General features: G+C 50.3%; 1 protein-coding gene across 3 annotated transcripts in view; it reads right to left on the bottom strand.

Annotated features, from left to right (window-relative positions):
- The window catches only part of Dscaml1 (DS cell adhesion molecule like 1), a 326,281-nt gene that overhangs the window by 306,722 nt on the left and 3,912 nt on the right, over window positions 1–15,647 (bottom strand). The gene's annotated exons all lie outside the window — the stretch shown is intronic.

Here is a 15,647-nt window from a genome sequence, read left to right as displayed (position 1 = left end):
CAGTTTCCCTGGATCCTCAGAAAGAACAAGTGCTTTTAACTAGTGAGCCACTTCTCCAGTTCTGCAACTCTCTTTTTATCACCTATATTAATTCAAGCTTCCATGGCTTTGATAAAAACATGCAACCAAAAGCAGCTTGAGAAAAGCTCTGTTTGCCTTACAGGTTACATACAGTCTATCATGAGGGGAAGCCAAGGCAGGAATCTAGAGGCAGAAACTGAAGCAGAGGCCATGGAAGAATGCTGCTTACTGGCTTACTCCCCATGGCTTGTTCAGCCTATAAGGAGTGGAACCACCTACAGAGAACTGGGCCCTCCCCCACATCAATAGTTAAGAAAATTCCCTGCAGGTTTGCCCACGGGCCAATCTAGTGGGGCATCTTGTCAATTGAGGTTCACTCTCCCTAAATGACTATAACTTGTGTCAAGTTGCCGTAACAAAATGATACCCAGGAGATCCCCTTTGACAGGATTAAGGGACATAGGGGAATGCCCAAGAGCACAGGGTGGCTGTTGATCTGAAGTTTGGAGACCTTGCTAGGTCTTGTTCCAGTGTTCTTCCCTGCCTACCGCAAATGACAGAGAAAGGGTCTCACAATCACAGCCTAAGAAGAATGTGTGGAGAAAGTAGGGGGCTAGCCCAGGAGATGAAGGCTGTCTTAGATCCCTAAAATTCATCTGGATCCATTTTCCAGATGACCTATGGGGATCTGGAGCAAGAAAGCCATCCAGCCTTGGTCTTGACTGCCTACATAATTCCCTTCTCTTTCATCACAGGTGCCGACCCTTCTCAACTGAAAGTAAACAGAGTAGAAAGATGGGGAAACCCCTCTCATCCCGGATGTATTACTGTCCCAAAGCTCAGTCCCACAAAGAAACATCCTCAGGCGACCTGGCAGGAAGGGCAATATCTGCTCAACCTATTCCAAATCCAGGCCTTGGAAACTACTGTTCCTGATCTGTTGTGGGAATCGGAAGGGGGGCTCTCTCCCTACTTAGGGGCCTGCCCCTTTAAGAAGGCCAACCCAGAGGAAGAAAGAACCTGGCCCTCTAGTCTCTTGCTAGAAGCCAGTCCCTCTCCACCAGGAAGATGAAGGAGTAAGCAACCGCTGCTGCTTGCTTAAAGAACAGTTGCGGGGAACCCAACTTGACCTCAATTTCCACAACTTTATGGGGAGGGGGAGAGCCCACATCCGGACTGTATTAATATTCTTGCCTTAACTCGGAGCAGAGCCTCTAGGGAGAATATACCAGGCAGGTCGTTGAGGAAGGCCATTAAGCCTCATTGGCCAGAGCAATTCACATCATCTCATAAAAAGCCGTGATGAAGCCATTAGCAGCTGTGCTGGAAAAAAAACATCGTGGGTTTCTGGCTGCAGTGTCAGGGGCATCCTCTTAGCAGCAAATGCATTTGCTGTCCCCACCAGGCCCTGCACCCTCAATGGCTGAAAGTCTCGGGGAGGTGGGGGGGGGCAGCATCACTTGGCATTCTTCTCACACCATCTCCCCGGAATAGTCTATGGTTGAGGGTGTCTGCTCAGGGAGACTGCAGAAGCTGTGTAGCTGGCCTGTCCTGGCTAGGGTATTCCTCATGGGTACAAAATCAGGCCATTTTACAAGTTAAGACTTCTCATGTGTGGGGCCCCATTTTCACCCTCTGAGAGGCCCCACCCTGACCAAGATGTATTCAACAAGTTCTTGCTGAGGACCTCCCGTGAGCCAGGTTGCTTCTATGGCCTCATGGCCTCTTCCCAACAGCCCAGTACTGAGTGGCCATTATCACCCCAGTATACAAAGGAGGAAATGGAGGCACTTCCAGAAGGAAATGACTTCCTCACGACTCACACAACCAGTAACTGAGACCTCGAGCCCACCCAGGCAGTTGCTTTCTTAACAGGCAAAGTGTGGCTGTAATACGATCAATGCAATACAAAAGAGCCTTCCCCTTCCTCAAACACAACCAGGCCACCAACTTCCATTTTCAGCTGCCCAGGAAGGACCTCTCCTCTCTTCTCTTCTCCTCTCCTCTCCTCTCCTCTCCTCTCCTCTCCTCTCCTCTCCTCTCCTCTCCTCTCCTCTCCTCTCCTCTCCTCTCCTCTCCTCTCCTCTCCTCTCCTCTCCTCTTCCCTCCTCTCCCCTCTGCTCCCCTTCCCTCTTCTCCCCTCCCTTATCCTCCTCTCTACCCCTCCTCTCTTCTCCCCTCCTCTCCTCTCCTCTCCCCTCCCTTTCCCTGCCCTCATCTCCTCTCTCTCCTGGAAATGGCCCCTAATTGACTCTGGCCATCCCAGCAGTTCTTAGCTTTAGGGAGCAGGGTCATCCCTCTGGGTTTCTGGGTGCTTCCTGAGTTGACCTAATCACTCAGCCACTCCCACCATGTCAGATTCATGGATCTGGGGAGCCAAAGTCCATCAAGTTATGGAATGACTTTCCACTGTGCCTGACAAACAGACCTAGGAAAACCAAGGAAGTTCTCAGACAGAAAAGAATCCAGGAAGTGTCCGATTTATGGGCGAAGGCTCTCAAGTACTTACTGTAAAGGTCTGCGGAGGTGATTTAAGTTGGACAGAACCCTTGATGACAATATTTACACAATAATAACAGCTGTCACGGACTTCACTGTCAGCTGTGGGCCACACTAGGGTCAGGTCAACTGAGATCAATATATATGTAGTAGCTATTGTCCTTCATCTTAACTCCATAGACGAATTTATTACTAGAGTTAGTGTTATTACTATGATTATTATTATTTTCATCTTAAAGATAAAGAAACTACGACTGAGGAGATACCTGGCTTATCTAAATTTATGTAACATGACTGAAGCCAGAACAGGAGCTCAACTTTGTCACATCAGAAGCAGAACTTAGACCTATTTGCTCTACTGAATAATCAAGCCAGAGTTGAGTTAAACCACAAAAAACCTGGGTTTCCTGACTTTGAAGCCCTGCCTACCCTCTTCCCTATGCCGGCCACACCAAAGTGCACACTCCTGTCTCCTCCTCTAGCTGCTATCCCTCCCCCTCCCCTTGCCTCTGAGGATTGTCCTTCCCCAGGCCCTTTCTGTTCCCACCAGGAGCATCAACCACAAGGACAGCAGCCCTCCTGTGCTTGGAGGCCTTGGCTCTTCCTAGAGCCAAGGACACAAGGTTCCCAGCAACTACAAATGGGTAGATTTAATTGATGAATTGACTGGGATTGTCCAGCTACCTGTCAGGGCTGATGAAACAGCAGATTTATAGCAAAAGGCAAGTAGCCTCATATTTCTCCCACTCCAGGGTGCGAGCGGCTGTCTTCTGAGCGTGGGGGAGCTGGGGAGGATTAGACACACCATTCATTTCTGCTTACGGTCCTGACAGTGCATTGCCATCATGAAACATCACCCTCGGGTGTAAAACAATAGCATTTTGCACTTAGGTTGGGTTCATATTTTACCGTCACAAGGCACCTGTCACCTCAAAATGCATAAGCCCTTAAATCAACATTAATTTAGCCTCACCCTATCTGCCGAGAGAAGGAACTGAACAGATGCTTGGGGGGAAACTGAGGCACTGGACATGGGGTATCTGGATTCCCTGCCATTTGCCGAGAGGAAATCTGGGCACAGGGACAGCTGGTGAATAGGTGTGGAAGCAGGAGTATGGAAGGGAAGCAGCAGGTGCCCAGGGTTGTCATCCCCCACCCCCATCCAGGGCCCCAGGGAGTCTAGTGTGGCCTCTAGGGAACTTCATCTCCTGCTCCAGCTCCTGTTGAGATCTACAGAGCAGCGATGTTGCAGTGGAGGATGGAGATGAGGCACCACAGAGCCTTGAATGCAGTCTGACAGGACTGCAGGTCTTCAGGAGGCTCACATCACCTGCTGCGTGCGTGACGTTGGGTAAGTGACTTAGTCTTTCTGGGCCTCACTGTGCTTGACTCCAAAAGAAGTAGGGTGAGATGGATCAGGTGACGCTGTGTGTCTTCCCTGACTGAGCAGGGGATATGAAGAGTAAAGACCTCAACTCCTCTCACAAGGGTGGATGGGTCCAGACTCTCCTGGAGGCTCCAGGTGCCCCACTCCCACCCCCATTTCCTCTCAGCTGACTCCTTACCTACCCTGCCCTTCTCAGGTCCCTCTTTGACTCAGGTCTTTCATCACTCCGGAAAGATACACAAAATACCAGCTGAGTGTCCCAGATTATTCCAGGGAAAGTGGAAGTGTCAGAGGGCAAAGAATGCTGCCTCTAAGATGCTAAATGGAGAACTGGAGAGGAGGTAAGCCTTGACACAGAGCTGAGTTTGGGAAGGAGCTAAGGTAAGCACAGTTTTCAGACACAAGTTAGGATGGGCAGACCCCTTTCCTCTACAGGTGGGCTTTCATAGATCTGGGAGGTAGTGGGGGTGGGGAGTGCGGGGGGGGGATAGGAGGCTGGCCTGGAGGCATTCCCTAGAAACAGCCTTGAAGATTGTCAGTGAGTTGGGTGTGTTTGGGGGAACTCCAGCCTGGAGGATGGATGACCTGGTGCAATGGCCTGCAACCTTCAGGAACAGGAGGTGTAGATGCAGGTGGTATCTACAAACTGGAAAGGGCACCAGGAGAGATGTCCACATAACTTCGGACAATGGCGGCTGCTCTTATTCAAGTAGATACCAGACAGCCTTTAGGGCTGGACAGCTCTCTGGAGACCCACTGGCATGGAACAGGGTCCCAGAAAGGACTTCCTGATTTCCTGAGTGGAGGCTGGACTGGACACAGTTGCTTCTGTGGCCTTCTTATTTAATATGCACAGAGACATGGAAAGTGAGGGTCCTTGTGGTGAAAAAGAGGAGGTTTAGGGGAGTCAGTAACTATTGCAACATTATACAGGTAGGAAAAGAAGGCAGCTACAAGCCACAGTGATGTGCATGGGATTCACAACTTCACAGGAGGCTGAGGTGGGAGGGTGAATGGCCTGAGCCAGAATCAGGCTGGACAACAAGAGTGGGTGTCTCAGCGAAGAAGGGGAGAATCAAGGGGAGATAGGGGTATGTGGTGGGAAGGAAGGAAGGAAGGAAGGAAGGAAGGAAGGTAGGTAAGTCAGGAATAAGGAAGGCAAGGGAAGGGAGAAAGGCAGAAGGAAGGAATGGGGAGAGAAAAGAAGGAAGGAAGAGAGGAAGAAATGGAGGGAGGAGGGAAGGAAAGGAAGAAGAGAGGGAGGAAGGGAGGAAGGAATGAAGGGAGGGAGGGAGGAAGGGAAGGAGGAAAGGAGGGAAGGAGGAAGGGAGGGAGAAAGGGAAGAGAGGGAGGGAAGAATGGAAGGAGGGAAGGGGGAAGAGAGAGAAGAAAGAAGGGAAGGAGGGAGGGAGAGAGGGAGATTAAAAAGAGAAAAAGAAGAGAGGAGGGGAGAAAAGGGGGAAGGAGGGGGCCCAGCCGCAGGGAGGGGCTGCCCGCTGAGCTTTCCCACCACTGTACTGAGTCCCTAGTCTGGGACCTTATGTCCTTTCTCCTTCACCCTCTCCCCAAACGAACCCCAGTTGGGAAGAAGATCCCATGACAGCAGATCACAGCTTTCCCCTTAAATCTCTGTCATTCCCTCCAGCTCTTTCTTTCCTCTACAGACAGAACCAAACAAATTTACAGAGAGCAGGGGAAGGCAGGGGGTGGGGGTGGGGGCAGGAGGGCAGGGGGAGAATCCTTCATAAATAAAGAGAGAGACATTCAGATCAACAGCAAAGCTGCTTCTGGTCAAAGGGGGAAATGGATTTTTAATAGAAAATGGAAGTTATGGGCCCGGCTGTCATGTGACAGACGTCCAGACTTAAACCCATTTAATCTCCTCTACCCATGTAACGTTGAGCACCACCCTGACGCTGTGTTTCATAAAAACAGGCTCCAAATCGCTAGGAGATTAGAAGGGTAGAAATAGCATGGCAATATTTTTAAACCAGAAATCGCCCCCGGGCATCTGGCTGCCCCCAGGGTCAAAGCTAGAATCTGTGGATCTGTCCTGTCTACCAACTAGCTCACCCGTGGCTTGTCTGGGCATCACATGGGGGATTAGTTTGGCAAAGGAAACCTGACACTGGTGTCGCTACAGGCGACACCCGTGGTCTCCCATCCACCTGCCTGGAATGGGGTGGGGAAGTGTCTGGTTGCCGTCTAAGGCACACCCAGCATCCTTCTGGGGTGCACAGTGAATTACCCCATGTCACCATCCTCAATCATCAGAAGTGACAACTAGAGGGGACTGAAATATCAACACCTCGCTGCCTCCGTGGGGACAGTGAGTCATTTAGTGCTCCTCCTTTTATGTTTACTCCTTTCATTGACTAGACTCTGCGCGGAGGCACTCCTCGATTGCCAGCCCTGGGCACCTGAAACACCCACTCAGAGTTCTAAAGAGTACGTGCCCAGGCCCGGTATGCGTGGGTAGAGAAGGTGGCAGGTCTTCAGGGGAAAAGAACCAGACAAGGACCCTTTTATTGCACAGTGCTGCCAATTCCTGAAGACAGAGATCATCTCAGTGATCACTCCGTCCCCTGGGCACAGGAGCAGTTGCTTACACCATGGCTCAGAGCCACACTCCCTGGGTTTGAATCCCTCCTTTATGCAAGCCATTCAACCCTGGGCAAGACAACCTCGCCTCTCTATGCCTTGTTTCTATAAAACAGAGGTGACCGTCTCTACCTCAAGGACAGTTACTGGAGACAGTCAGTGAGTGTCTGGCACCACTCAAGTATTTGGGGCCGTGGTTATGAGTATTTTGTCATAGGGAAGAAACAGGAAGTGCTTGTGAGATAAACGACTCCTTACGCAATAAATATTTACTGAGCACCTAGGATGATAAAGAATAACTTAAAACAGCGGTGTGCAAGCATGAATATGTATAAGAGTCACCTGGGAGCTTGTTGAAGATGCAGAGCCTCAGACAACAGGCACCCCCGTGCCTGTCATAAGGCCGGAAATGCTATTTTAGAAGCTAGCGTCTTCCGTTCGCACTCAAGAGTAGTAATTGGTGGGGAAAGTAGACGTACCATACTGGACTTGGTGTTCCTCATACCAGGACCGTAGTTCTGGTGGGCTTGCTGACAAGCCTTCCCACTGTGTAAATTAACTGAATCTGACAATGGAGTTAATAAAAGAAGTGTAGCGTGATCAGTGAACAATCATTGCCATGGCAGCCCCACGGCTGTCCACTCCCCCTGGTGCCCCCGCCCCCAGGCAGGAGGGCTGGAGAGGCCTTACAGACTCTTTTGCAAGGTTGATTACAGCTATGCATTTGCACACAAGGGTTTACAGGTGAGACAGACAGATTATGTAGCATCAGGCTGATTGTTCTCAAGCCCCAGCTGGGCAAACTGGGCCCAGGAGGGGAGCAATCACAGGGTCTCCGTTCTGCTACCAGTACATGCCAAACCCCAGAGGATGAGCTAGACACCAGAACACCCTTTTGTGGTTCATTTCCACTGTGGAGACAGTGTAAGGCTAGGCTCTGGGGAGGAGCGGGAGAGTCTCCCAGACGGCACCGGAGTGCTTCCCAGGTAACCAGGAAGGTGACTTTGTGTTGTCATTGAGTAAGACGAAGCCATAGGGACCAAGTCTCCTGCCTCCGCTCCTTGGTTTTCCTCATATCTGGGCACACCTGGTGTCTATTCTGCTTTCTGTTGCAGAGACACTAGGGCCAAAGCAACTCGGGGAGGAGAGGGTTTTCTTGGTTTACAAATCCATCACTGAGGGACGTCAGGGCAGGGAGTTAAGATACGAAGCTGGGGATGGCAACAGAAGCAGAGAGCACAGAGGAATGCCAGTCGCTGGCTAGCTTCCCTTGGCTTGCTCAACTTAGTTTTCTATCCAACCTAGTATGTCCTGCCCAGGATGGCACTGCTCACCTGGGCCCTCCCCCATCAATCATTAATTTAAAAAAATACCCCACATGCCAGTCTGATGGAGGCATTTTCTCAATTGAGGTTCCTTCTTCCCAAATAACTCTAACTTATGTTGACCAAAATAGAACAACGAACAAACAAACTAGCCAGGATACCTGGGTTACCACACTATTGTGACCACTGATGGTTGTTTGTTTGTTTGTTTGTTTGTTTTGGGGGTTGTTTGTTTGATTGATTTTGGTTTTTGTGATTTTTTTTAGCATCTTTTAAGTGCCAGGCAACCACCTTTTCTTTTTCTTACAATATTACTCATCTCATTCTTATGCCAAGCCTTGAATCCAGCCATTGCTCAAAATTCCATTTTGTAGAATACCCCATTTTATGGATAAGGAGATTGGTTCTTTCCTGACCGCACACTTTCTGGTGCATAGCCACGTTTCAAACCCGATGCCCACATTCACATCTCACAGCCGTACTACGGACTACACTCAGACTGCCTCCAAAGGCATGCACGTTGCAGAGGAGAGTCTGATGCCGTAGAGTGATGTGGAATAGGGAAGTTCTGCATTACCTGGGGCCATCGAAGGTCTTGGATATTTTACTTCCCTTTCACCCCAATGCCAGCAACTCCCTAGTCATTCAGACTGGGATCAACTCCAGTCATTCAAATGACCACCCTTTCAAAGCTCATTGAGAATGGCTGTTCAAGCTGTCCCTCATTCCCAACAGAAATGGGGTGGGTTTGGTTTGAAGTTTTAGGTGGTTTTTTTTTCTTTTTTAAGTATGAAATAGAGTTTATTTAGGGTATGGGAAGGGGAGTTGAGGAAGTAGAGACAGAAAAAGGCAGAGAGAGAGAGAGAGAGAGACAGAGACAGAGACAGAGACAGAGACAGAGACAGAGACAGAGACAGACAGAGAGAGTAGTAGAGGAGGCTGGCCATGAACACGCGGAGGGGGGAGGGGAATGGGGAGAGAAGGGACAGAGAGAGAAGAGGGTAAGAGAGCAAGAGAACAAGAGCAGTTTTAGTATTCTTGATACAAACATTGCTCTCCTACCCAGCAAGCGGAGAGCTTTGAGATCCAGTGAGGATGCATCTATCCTTCAGCCTCCAAGGCCCCTGCACCATCAGCTCCAGGAGGAGCTATGAGTAACAGCTGACAGTTGGACAGACTCTTTAATCTTCCAGCCCTTTCTAGACAAGGCCTGTCAGAGGAAGGCCCCTTATGGCCAGAAAGTTCTTTCTAGGGAGTCAGCTCAGACAGCACAGTTGTCCCCAGAGAATCCCAGATTTAGAATGTTAGCACTTGAGGGACTTAAGAGATTATTTTCTCCAATCTCTTCCATTCACAAAGCCTAGAGAAGTGGAGTCACTTACCCCAAGGACACAGATAGCCAGTGCCTGAACTGGGGGTGGGGGGGTCAGTGCTGGCTCCAGTGTGCTTTCTGTTCCCCTCTGGCAACTCAGGTACACAGGAGCAGCATACTGTCACCTGATGGAGCATCAGAGGGACTAGGGAGGCTCTACAACTGTAGGACTGATCTCAGATGGGACAGATGTCCACTCGTAAGTGGCAAATGGGTGACACGTGGGAGGAAGACTTTTGCCTTGATTTATGGTTCAAAATGAGAGCCAAGATGAGAGCAGAAGGCACAAGATCTTGCCAGGGTCGGGATGGCTCTAAGGATGGGTTCTAAACTACACAGGGCCATAGCTTTAAGAAAAATGTCCCCTGCTGCTGGACATATAAAAGGCAGGGAACCCAGTAGGGTAGCTCCAGGGGGACAAAGTCTAACTGGGAGATGCACTCCATGCCCTTCAAGGCATCTGCCAATTTTGAGAGACCACTAGTAATGACATGGGGATTCTTCTCCTGTTTCCAAAGCTGGCTCCCAACTTCCACAACCCCTGCTCCCCACCACCCCTGGCTCCAGGCAAGCCACATTGAAACCTTGTCTCAGCAGGATTCTTAGGGGATTGCAGCGAGTATGTCAGCCTTCACTGAGGTGACCACAGTGGGACTCTCACAAAAGACTGTGGATTCTCTAGAGGGATGGTCACTCCTGGGGGCTTTAGTTAGGGTAAAAGCATATCTACATATCTAGGAGAGAGGGGGCAGGGAAGCAGAAGTGGGCTTGTTCCCATCACACATATATAGGAATGGGGGCGGGGGGAGTGCAGGAAGATGGCTGCTGCAGGCACTGCAGTTCATGCTGTTTGTCTCGACAATGACAGAAAACTAAACTAGGGAAATTAGCCATAAGTGGGGGAGTGGAGGCATGAAGGGAGACAGGCACAAACAGCTGTGAGGCCTTCTTCATCACTTATGATGACATGATAGTAATTATACCTTAAATTTTAGCATAACATTTATAGGGCAAAAAACTGCTTTGCTGTGGTTTTCAAATGTGTGTGTGTCCTTATATGTTGCTTCCTTTTATGTACAAAGCACTGCCACACAGTATTGGATTTCACGCCCCTTATTCTTGCACACACTCAGTAATATATGCCACGTGGGACAGCTGGGACACCGGTCATTCTACCCATCTTACAGACTATAGGATAGAATCATCTCAACTTGCCTGTGATAAGTCAGCCAAACCTTGTTTTCTAGGTCCACAGAGACTGTTCTCTTCAACCATGCATGTGCATATACGTGTGTGCGTGCGCGCACACACACATCTCTTTGGAAAAATCAGCTTCATGAATATGCAACTAGCATTTGAATAACTGTTCTTAATGAAGATGGTGACCTTGGAAACTGTCAGAGCAAGCATCATGTGGAGCAAGGGCATGGGGAGGGGGCAGGGGTGCTGAACAGACGAGGAGAGCAGCAGCTGGAGTGGCACCGGTGGCACCTAAGGCTAATGCTGCCCACGCCACAGCAGCCCTGGACAAACATCTGTCCAACAGAGCACATGGGTTGATGTGCTCACAACCATCCCTCTTCCCATTTACAGACTTCCCTAGGCTATAGCCTGCTATGGGCGTCCCCTGACCTCTGTGTCTTATGCTCTTTCTGAATGGCAGATTGAGTCATAGAGTAAGGGGTGATCAGGATTCTGAAGGTCATGGGTAGTCTCTGAACACAGGACTACCTAGACAACAGAGAGGCTCACCTCAGCGGGAAGAGACACTTGGAAGGTTCATCCTATGAGGAACACTTGTCCATTCTCTGCATTGGATTAGAGCCATGCTTCTTGCTTTCCCTACACTAAGCATGGCGAAGACACACAGCATCCCCAGCTTTCACTGGAGACAAGAAACCAGCCCTGGCTCCCCTCAAAGGCTCTTCCTCGGCCACTGCCCTCTCCAGCTGCTGCCACTAGCCATGAGGAATGGGGAGAGGGTGGTGTGGGACTCCCCAAGGACAACCAGATGTCCACTTGGCTACAGCTGTCTTGTAGAAACAGAATCCCAAAGGCTACCCTGCAAGGTGATAGATGGAATGAATTCATGTCCCCTGTCCTCATTTGGTCTTTCTTATTGTCATAAAGATGAAGACCATTAACCTTCCTGGAAATGTGGCTGGCTAATACAACTGCTCAGGAGAGACAGGATTTCCAAATCTCTTTTGAGGTCAAGGCAGGAGGATGAAGGCGGGGGTGGGTAATGTAGGAAGCAGAGGGGCCTAATGTTTATTGAGCACCAGCTCTGTTCTGGCTACAGTATATACTTTATCTTCCTTAGTCTCACTTCACAGATAGAGGGAGAGAGGCTCAGAGATTCCCCCCTACATCTCACACCCAGTAAATGCAGAGCCAGGATGTACACAAAGGGCTTAATTTGGCTCCAAATTTCCACCATTGAAGCCAGACCAGTCTTCCCCCGACACACATGAGCGCACACATGCACGCACACAAGCACGCACGCGCACACACACCAATATATGAAACAGATAAGCACTTGATTGACTCTGTCCCTCTATTTCCACACCCCCTGAAGCCCCCACTTAGAGCACCCTTTGAAGCATGAACCCCCTGGGCTTGAATGGACCAGAACCCTTCTGGACCAGCAAGCATGCAGAGGCACATTCCAGGACTTGGAACCAGGTGAGATTTGCTCAGGGCCCCAGAAAAACAGACAAGGCCATCCCTAGGCCGTGCTCCCACCACAGATATCCTAGCTGGCTGGCCAAGAGTCATCACACTGCTCTCCTAAGCGCCTGCCCTCCAAACATTATTTAAGCAATATACAGCTCATCTGCCTTCTCACAGACCCCAGAGAACTTCTGTGGGCCCAAACAACCTTAATCACAGGAAAAATGACGCCTCAATGGTCAACACCCCCCCCCCAAAGGCTGAAGGACAAGGCAGCACCTTGCCTCCCCTAGTACTCCCATCCCATCCACCTATGGTTTGTCACTCCTAACCACAACCCGAAGCATTCTGCTCCCACTGTTCGAATGCTCTATTCCCAGATGGTTAGCACTGCCCCTAGGTAGGTTCCTATAACTGGAATCCTGAGGCACCAGAAGAACAGCGTATACTCCATATTTGCTCTGCCTTGGGTTATCTCTGGCCATTGTCACCCAGCCTATCCTAATCACCCAGAGCCACTCTCTATCTTGGATATAGAAACGGGGAGCTGCCAGGCTGCTCTGACAGTGCTAAGTGTGGGTAGGCCTGAAACTTGGAAACTGTATGGAAGTTACCAGGCCTTTTCTCTCCCACTCCTGTCCATTCCGTTCCATGCAAGGAAAAAGCTACTGCTTAACTCCTACTGAAGCTGGGATTAGGATGCTGGGTTCTTGGCCTGGCTAGGTGAGCATGCAAATCAACATGCAAATGATATGCAAATCTGGAGCCTGTTCTTAGGTTCCTGGCCTCCTGCCATCTCTGCTGCATTCAGTTCACTATTCTGGTACCCTGATTCCAATCAATGTACTAGGTTAGGGGCTAGGGAAGCACTTCAGTAAACTAGGGGACCTTCCCTTGTAACTACTTCAAATTCCCCTCCAAGAAACATTTCCTCCAAGAACGTAGGGAAGGAGGGAACCTCCAGCCTCAGGCCTGATCACCCAGCTAGAGCTCTCTGAACAAATAAAGTCGTATTTCACCAGCCAAGGCAGGGAACCAAACCAATCACAAGGATGGCATCCCTAAAGACACGGAGAGACTAAGGGCTCTTATGGTACACACCCCCTGCCAAAGGCTCCACACCTGTGACATGTTCTAAGCATATCCTCGCCCTGTGTTTGGGGACCCCTTGTCTAACTGCTTCTTGAGCAAACCATCAGCAGGCCAAAGCTGACTGTTTGTGTGCCCACCTCTCCCCTCTCTGTAAGAAAAACAGCGGCTCTGGCCAGTGCCCAGCATCTGCTCAACTTCAGGACTGCCTTTGGGTCAACTGCTTACTCGCTTTTTGTGTCTAATTGAGCTCCTCGTTCTGCGGCAGAAATGTATTAAGGCAGCTGGTGTTGATGCCCAGGAAAAGGAGGCATCTGAAAGGCTCGGTGGGTATCATGGCACTTGCTTTTCCCTTCATCTTATCCTAGCAGCCAGGGTCCTGGCCCACCCTTTTCCTCCTCCCAGATACTCACTGGTCCTTTGCCTACCCCCACCCCCAAGTTGTTCTTGCCACTTCGAGATTTTAAAAACATGCCCCCAGTAAACCCCCCTTTTTAATTAGACACTGAACGGAATGCTAGAGATTTTCTTAATGGCCTGACAAAGGCTTTTAATTTGGTCTTCTCCAGAGAGAGGAACCCTGAGTCTCCATCGGAGAGGTTGGGGTGGGAAATGAAAAAATCAATGCAACCCATTATTTTGGCTTTTAGAAAACAGGAATTTTAGTGCCGAGGAAGCTTGTTCTTTTACACAGTAAAAATGCAAATTCGGGCAACACAGATGCTGGCACGCTGGATGTAACAACAGAGAGAGCCTCACTGGGGTTCATCTGGCTGCCCAGACCTGGATTTGTTTTGGCAATAATAAGGCAGTTATTGGAGACTCGATAACCGATTATTAAAACACCTTCCTGGTTTAGTTCTGGGGAAACAGGCTGAGCTCGGGCTTCGTCAAAAAAAAAAAAAAAAAAAAAAAGGTATTTTGAGAGGAATGGAAATAACAGAAGCTTAAAACACATTCAATAACTGCTTAATTCCATCCAGAGGACGCTCCATCTCCTCCTGTTTTCTTCTCTCTGCCTGCCGCCTCCCGCTCCTCACAGATGGACGTACAAATTATTGCAAGAGGATATTGTTTTCTGTAACAGGCTGGAACATTCGCATTTACATTTTCCTTGGTGCCGCGGGGGTGACTGGCAACGAGAGAGAAATAAACCACGCCCCATCTTTCTTGCTTTCCCCACATTACGTCTTCCCCCCTCCCCAGCCGCCTCCACCACCCACCTACCATGCCACCCCAAGCAGAACAGGCCCCTGGGGATCAGCCTGGCACCTAAGACCCAATTAAGGCACCAAGGAAAAGATAGGCCTGTCTGGCAAGGCTGCCTGGCGCCCAGCACAGATGCTGGTGCTCTGAATGGCAAGGGAGCCAAGGATCTGCAGACCCAAAGGCCACCCAGGGCCGCCATACCTGGTAACTCCTGTCTACCCACAAGACCTAGTTGTGGCAACTTCCTGCCTGCGTAGGAGAGGGCTCTGCCCCTCCAGCTGTTGCCCTGTGGCCTTCTGGGCCTTTCTCCACCCCCACCCCCATCTGCTCCTTCCCTATCAAATAACTGGGGCTTCATTTATTAATGCAGCGCTCCTGGGTGGGGGTGGGTGCAGTCCTGCAGGTATTTGTGAAGGAGGCTGCAGGGCTGAGAAATGGGCTGTTCCTGGGAGCAAGGTTAGGGACAAAGCAACTGAGTGTGGCCACAGCTCTGGTCCGTGTTCCTTGCCTGACAAATGGAAAAGGGAAGGGGGTTGGAGTGAGAGCTATGGAGAGAGAAAGCCGCTCCTCACCTTATGTATATTTAATATTAACGTAATTAAAGCTGTGAGCCAAACCAGCCTGCCAGGGTGGAGGGAAGCAGGAAGAGCCCCAAGAAAGAAAATTGGTGTGTGTGGTGTGTGTGTGTGTGTGTGTGTGTGTGTGTGTGTGTGTGTGGTGTGTACTGGAAGCAGGAGGCAAGATTGTTGCTCTCAGGTGGGATGAAGAGGTCAGATTAGGAGTCCAGGGGGGCAAGGAGTTAAGCAAGCAAGTCTAGCCTTGGTGTGTTACCCGGTGGCCCCCTTGGCCTGAGAAAGTCCATTACTTTGCTCACCATTTGAGGCCACCCGCTACCCAGCACCCGTATCTTCTGGACAGAATCCCAGTGGACTAGGCCATCAGACTGGCTCTGAGTAGGCCATCAGACTGGCTCTGACCCGGCCATAGCACTAATAAGGGCTAGGTTCCTCCTTTAATCTACCGAGCATTGCTTTGGGCTCTGGCAGGTTACAAACTCCGTACATCTCCAGGCATTAGCAGAGGACTAGACCCCTCCCCCGGGCTCTTGGCTGTCCTTCTCCATTGCCTAGAGGGGCAAGAATTATTATTGGACCAGGCCAACCCATGCAAAGGGGGCGAAAGGAGAAGCTGCCCTCTGGGCGCGAAGGAGAAAAGTTAGAGGCTTGAGCAGGTAAAGCCGAGAAGCGTCTGTGCTCTACAGCGCAAGGGCGCGGAGTTCGGCCGCCTCCTCTCCCTCCTGCCATCTGCGCGCCCGGGGGCACGTCCTCTACCACAGCCTAGAAGCTCAACTGCCCGCGCTGCCCAAGTGTCGATTTGGTGCCCAGATTGCTAACCATCGAAAATGCCTGCTTTTTGCCAACCCCTCAGTCCCGGCTGCCTCTCAGATCAGGTGCACGGAACCCCGGGAGCA

Source organism: Mus musculus, chromosome 9 (genome assembly GCF_000001635.26).
Source record: "Mus musculus strain C57BL/6J chromosome 9, GRCm38.p6 C57BL/6J".
Taxonomy (NCBI): domain Eukaryota; kingdom Metazoa; phylum Chordata; class Mammalia; order Rodentia; family Muridae; genus Mus; species Mus musculus.
This window is presented reverse-complemented; position numbering and strand designations above follow the sequence as displayed.